Source organism: Mustela nigripes, chromosome 2 (genome assembly GCF_022355385.1).
Source record: "Mustela nigripes isolate SB6536 chromosome 2, MUSNIG.SB6536, whole genome shotgun sequence".
Taxonomy (NCBI): Eukaryota; Metazoa; Chordata; class Mammalia; order Carnivora; family Mustelidae; genus Mustela; species Mustela nigripes.
This window is the reverse complement of record NC_081558.1, coordinates 138676983-138683805: the sequence shown is the minus strand read 5'-3', so window position 1 is coordinate 138683805 and position 6823 is coordinate 138676983. Positions and strand designations below refer to the sequence as shown.

The 6823-nt window shown below is 39.3% G+C and overlaps 1 protein-coding gene across 5 annotated transcripts in view; it reads right to left on the bottom strand.

Annotated features, from left to right (window-relative positions):
* PLCH1 (phospholipase C eta 1) overlaps nucleotides 1-6823 on the bottom strand; it is a 216306-nt gene that overhangs the window by 208282 nt on the left and 1201 nt on the right. For 3 of the 5 annotated variants that reach the window (XM_059391694.1, XM_059391695.1, XM_059391696.1), the window contains exon 1: nucleotides 2320-2485. The exons of the other annotated variants lie outside the window; for them this stretch is intronic. The gene's annotated coding sequence lies outside the window, so the exon portion shown is untranslated. Of the gene's footprint in view, nucleotides 1-2319; nucleotides 2486-6823 lie in introns of those variants that run through there. 5 annotated transcript variants of the gene reach the window in all.

Sequence of the window (6823 nt, the reverse complement as noted above, 5' to 3'; positions counted from 1 at the left end):
GATGGGGGTGGGATTATGGACACTGGGGAGGGTATGTGCTTTGGTGAGTGCTGTGAAGTGTGTAAACCTGGTGATTCACAGACCTGTACCCCTGGGGATAAAAATATATGTTTATAAAAATAAAAATAAATAAAAAATAAAATACTAAATGTAAACTTCGATGAGGTTTAAAAAGATAGTAAGAAAGAATACAAATCAAAACCACAAGGTATCACATCACACCTGCCAGAATGGCTAAAATCAAAAACATAAGAAATGACAAGCGTTGGCAAGGATGTAGAGAAAAAGAAACTCTTGTATGCTGTTGGTGGGAATGCAAACAGTGCAGCCAATGAAGAAAACAGTATGGAGATTCCTCAAAAAATTACAAACAGAATTACCATATGATCCAGTACTTCCACTACTGGGTATTTACACAAAGAATACAAAAATACAGGGCCGTCTGAGTGGCTCAGTGGGTTAAGCCACTGCCTTCAGCTCAGGTCATGATCTCAGGGTCCTGGGATCGAGTCCCACATCAGGCTCTCTGCGCAGCGGGGAGCCTGCTTCCTCCTCTCTTTCTGCCTGCCTCTCTGCCTGCTTGTGATCTCTCTCTGTCAAATAAATAAATAAAATCTTAAAAAAAAAATACAAAAACACAAATTTAAAAATATACACGCACCGCTATGTTTATTGCAGCATTATTCACAACAGCCAAATTACAGAAACAACCCATAAAGAAGATGTGGTATCTATATACACAATGGAATGTTACTCTCACATAAAAAAGAATGAATCTTGCCATTTGCACCAACATAGATGGATCTAGGGCATAATGCTAAGTGAAAAAAGTCAAAGAAACACAAATACCATATGATTTCACTCATATGTAGAACTTAAGAAACAAAACGAACAACAAAGAAAAGGAAAAAAGACAAACTAAAAAGCAGACTCTTAAGTAAAGAGAATAAACGAGTGGTTACCAGCAGGGAGGTAGGAGGGGGGATAAGTGAACTAGATGAAGGCGATCTCGAGTACACTTATCAGGATGAGAACTGAGTAATGTGCAGAAATGTTGAATGACTACATTATACACCTGAAATTAATATAACACTATATGCTAATTATACTGGAATTTAAAAAAAAAAGATAGTAAGAAAGTTGTTTTTCTTTAAAATTTCATCCCAGTCTCCTACTTCTACAACTTAGGAGTCAAGATGTGATTATTTATTTCTTTTTTTTTTTTTTAAGATTTTATTTATTTATTTGACAGAGAGAAATCACAAGTAGGCAGAGAGGCAGGCAGAGAGAGAGAGAGGAGGAAGCAGGCTCCCTGCTGAGCAGAGAGCCTGATGCGGGACTCGATCCCAGGACCCTGAGATCATGACCTGAGCTGAGCCGAAGGCAGAGGCTTTAACCCACTGAGCCACCCAGGCGGCCCTGATTATTTATTTCTTTATTATTGAAACCCAAATGTCCTTTTTTTTTTTCTTTTTTACTTTTAGTTAAGATTAAGTCTCAAAATTCAAAAGGCACAAAAGGGTATACAATAACAGTTTACCTCATATATGTCTCCCAGCAACCAACATTATTAGTTTCTTGTATATTCTTCCAGAGATATTCTATATGCATACAAGGAAACCCTCCTGCACCTTCTTTTTTCCTCAACCTTTCCTTTCCTATTCTTTTACACAAATGGTTGTATGGAACCAACTCTTGTGTCTCTGTCAAATAAATAAAAGAAAATCTTTAAAAAAAAAAAATCAAGGGATCTTTACATAATTTTAACTCCTTATATGAACACATACTACTCTTTTCTATAAAGAAATCTCTTTTAAAAAGATAAGTTTCGGGACGCCTGGGTGGCTCAGTTAGTTAAGCTGCTGCCTTCACCCAGGTCATGATCCCAGGGTCCCGGGATCAAGTCCCGAATTGAGCTCCTTGCTCGGCAGGGAGCCTGCTTCTCTCTCTGCCTCTGCCTGACACTCTGCCTGCTTGTGCGCTCTCGCTCTCTCGCTCTCTCTGACAAATAAATAAATAACATCTTTAAAAAGTAAAAAGATAAGTTTCTTTTCAATATCTCCCATATCACTCAAAGTTAAGAAAAAGTTGTTAGGAAGAATAAAAAAGGGGGGGGGCGCCTGCATGGCTCACTACGTTCAGCATCTGCCTTGGGCTCAGGTCCTAATCTGGATCAAGCCCCACCTCGGAATCCCTGCTCTGCAGGGAGCCTGCTTCTCCCCCTGCTTGTGCTCCCTTTCAAATAAATAAATAAAATCTTTTTTTTAAAAATGATCTAGAGAACAAAATTGCATACAATTACATGACAAAACAACTCACTGAATTTCTGGTCCAGTATTCTGATTCCTGAAAAAAAAACTGCGTAGATCTTCAAAGTTCCCACCAAGGGTAGTTTTGCAGAGGTAACATTAACACCCCATGGAGACCTTTCCACTGTCCAGTCCAGAGGCACCTTCAATGAAACTGAAGAGGGAGGGAAAAAGGAAGTAGGAAGCTAAATTTGAATGTTTGGTTCTCGTGGATTAGCAACAAGGAAGTGAAGGGAGATGAAAAGAAACCAGGATTGCCTCAGATCAGTTAATAAGTAACCTACATATGCCAGCACTAAACTAGATCCTTCTGCCTTTCAGTGAGAATTGATTGTTCATTGGCACCTGAACGGCTGTACAAGGACAGAAGTCTCTTGTGAAGCACAGAAGAACCAGCCACAGAGAAAAGAGACAGCAAATAGGGTAAGCCACAGTTACTCAAGAAGAGGGAAACCCAGAGAACCCTCCAGGGTCCTGTGTGGTACCTATAGCCAAGACTGATTTCCAAAGCAGAGTCCAACATCCATTTTCTGAAGCTTTCTCTTTCCGGCTTGTATCAATCATAGGGAGCAAAGAAGGCCCAGGATGAGGTGTGCTTTTACAGCACGGTTTGCCACTACTAACACTAGACCAGATGTCTGCTGGCAATGTTCAGGCTCAAGTCCCAACTCAGCTGTGTGAGTGTGGACATTCCTAAACTTCAGTTTCTGCATGGATAAACCAGCTCAAAAATACTACAAATCTAAAACCAGCCCAGTACAACCCAGTCTCAATTTCCCAACAATAAAGCAGAGCTACCTTGGGAGCACCAAAACGCCAGCCTAAGTTCACAAATTTTTAGCAACTATCCAAGATAATTGTGATCTCTAATTTGGAAGACACCCTCTGGTTCATTCCAGCAGTAAGTCTCTCAATACTATTTCAAGAAAGCAGGTGGACAAAGGTTATTTATGATAAAGACAATATCAAAGTCTTGGGATGCCAGAAAACACACATTAAAATCACAAAGGGTCCTTAGACCCACCACAATTTGACAACAATCCCAAAGTGATAAATAAGTGGGCCACTTTGATGTGGAAAAGCCTCTGCAGAAGGGAACCTAAACAGCACTCACTTCTAAACAAATAGCCAACACAGTTTATAAACAAAGCCTTTCTGGAACCAGGCCTGAATTTATAACCTTCTCAACTCCATACAGTGAATGCAGATTCTCCACTCACCAAAAAGCCGATGAGAAACATTTCTAGCTATCTGTACTTTGGATAGAATTGTGAGTCTGAAAAGAAAACCAACTCTGTATTTTTTTTTTTTTTAATTTAGTCTGTTTCCTGAGTGGCAATATGATATGATTGAACGGGTAGGCAGAAAGACCTCAAATTCCAAGTCAGTTCCATGCTGGTTTAGGTCAGGGGAAAAACCTCTGTGAGCCTCATCAGTGACGTGAGATAATTCCTGCCTCTTGATTACTGTGGGCTTTAAAGAGACAATAAATGTCTAGGCACATGGTTGGAACATATTAATGTTCATTTTCTCCTTTTCTTGCAGAACTCCATAAGATACTTACTAAATAAATAACCAGAAAAGCTGTTCCCCATTATGTTAAATCGTAATGATGCCAGAATTTCTCAGGCCAAAATAGATAGTCAGTGAAAAAAGACTCTTTTGCATATATGCAAACCATGTGTTTGTAAGAGATATGCATGTATATAACCAAATATATAATCAGGAGGTGCCCACTCTCAATGTCACGCAATGAAATTGGATTAATCATATGACGTGGCTGTTGACCGTTTTATCTCCACAACTAAAGTAATTTCAAGACTACAGCAAGGATTTCATAGGAGCATGCCCTGGATTTCCCAGAACAGCGGGATCGTTAGAAATCAGAGATGTGGCTCCACAATTTTACAATGATGATGAGGCAAAGGTGCTTAACTTAGTGCATCCAAAATGCAGGACTGGGGAGAATGTTTTTAACTTTGCTATAAAAGTTCTCTCGGTTGTCCCCTCTGCACCCATCCTGTCCTCTTCTACTTTGAAGCACAGAAGACAAGAGACCGTGATGATAATAAGACAAAGCTGTGTAAACTTCTTCATGGGCTTCTTAAAACGCACTTCTAATTCAGCACACCCTACCACAGCAGTCCTCGATTCCTCCCTAAACAGAAATGGTCACGGGTGTCAAAGAGATGTGAGTGAGTGTCCACTGAACTGTGTCTAAATGATTTTCCTTGTGAGCACAGCCAGCCTGGAATAAGAACCTACGAGTGAGAAGAGAAAACATGCTTCCCAGGCCGAGGAGGCATTGTTCAAAGTAATGAGTTCTGCACCACTTGGGCCACACTTCACAGCTGAGTCTGATTTTCCTGAACAAAGACCAATAACCAAATGGGCATGCTCTTCAGCAAGATTCTCAGAGCTGATGATTGTTGGCAAGCCCATGAGGTGGTGGAAACAAGAGGAGACTACCGCCTCCCTACCCTTCTGTGTTCTACAAAAGAGGAAGACTTTGTCAACCTTGGTCAGTATTATGCCAGGGGAAGTGACATAGCTCTAATGGATTTCAGTAGAGTCTAAACTCACTAAAAATGTCTAGAAGTGTGGCATCTCGAAAGTTAAAATTTGTAATTGCCCTACTGTATTCCTTTCATCCTTCTATCACAATTTTACATCTTTTTTTTTTTTTCTCAGAGAAATAATAGTCATGATCCTTCAAGCGTGCAGACCAACACTATTCTTAGAAGGGAGCTGCAGGAGGTTTATGATGTCACGAAACATGGAGTCAGAACAAAGGACTACTCAATCACTCACCTTATCTTCACCTAAGAAATCTGAGAATTACAGGGTTTTTCTGTTCCTCCCAAACATGGTGCTGTACTCGTGAAGACAGCAAGTTTTAGGGCCCAGTCTGCACTACAAAAATGTGAAGAAAAAAAAAAAATAGGTGCTCACAATGCTTCTTACTATATATAATTTTTATCTAAAAATACTCAAAAATGGTGTTCAGCATATTTTTTAAATCAAAGTGTAAGCATTTGCTTCTGAATCTAGATGTAGGATCGCTCAACACTAAATCAACTGTTCTCCTTAAGGGTTCTGTTGGTTCTGTTAAGTATCTACTCTGAAAACCTGAAACAGCATTAGAATGATTTCAGAATTCAACTCTGACTTTACTGAAGGCAGGACTCTGGAATGATTTATTATATAATCTTATATATAGTTTTCAAAAAATGTTCATGGACTAAATGAATAAATAACGTAGGAAACATTTAATTAAGAGTTTTTCGAGTATATTACATTATGGCACACTAACATAAAGCACCATTATAATATTCTATTTTTATAATTCTATCCTTCTAATTATTTAGAAGACTGATTCTAAAAGTAAGTTTAATTGATACTGATGATGTGAGAAAATGTATCTCGAAGGCAGAAGCAAGGACTTTCACAGTTTTTATGCAGAATCTGGTGCAGCTATAAATTCTGGCTCTGCCCATCAACCTTCCCTCCCTTTGTCTCCTTCTCATAGCCTTTCCCCAGCCTTCCCCCAAGCACTAGCAATCTCATTATCCCGTGATCTGCTAAACTGCAGTTTACCTCCTGGAACCAGCAAAAACACGTCACTGAGAATTAGGGAATTGGAGCCAGTTACAAACCGCCAAACAGGGTCACAAAGTATCTGAACCTGAAAATTGAGAGTTTTTCTATTTTTTTAATTATGAGAAAAGGGGGAAAACTCAATTGGACATTCTTAACACTTGCATTAGATGGACTATATCACATCTTAAGCACTTATAATGAATGGGATGGGAGAGGTAACTTTAACAGCATGTTATTTGCTAATATCTGAGAAGTAATATTACGTTGACTTCATTTGCTGATGGTGGGAGGATATTGTCTGAAAACTTCTACCACTCACAAACATTTGCAGCTCTTGAAATGAAATTGTTTAAAAGCAGGGGACACTGAGACAGTAGCCCTAGTACTTCATCTAAGGTATTTTTATGTCACACTTTATTCCAGAAAAAGTAACTCCATTTTAAACTTTGATTAGTTATGTCGATATTAACCAGTGTTTCTTTAATAGCAACTAGGCATATTAATCCTGCTGCCAAATACAGCCTTAAAAAAATAAGCAACAAAATGCAGCTCCTTCTACACAACCCTTAAGATGTGTACCCTTGCCAAATGCTAACCTGTGTGTAAACAAATGGGATTTCTTAAAAGGGGCAGAGCTGCTGAGACAATTTGAAAAGGAAAATGACATGTTTAACAGGAGGCTTGAGAAATCTGACTGGTTCCCATCAAGACTTCTTGAAACATTCCCTGCAGAAGATTAACCCCAGAAGTGACCAAAACTGAGGGGCAGCAGGGAAAAACAATCACCCCTTCTGGGAAAGCCTTTGTTTCTTTTCACTGGCATTTTACTGTGGTCCATTTTGGAGCTCATCTCTTTTCATAAACGTGCCAGAAGGAGGACACAGGTGCTTGGGTTTGCACTCATCCCACTCACC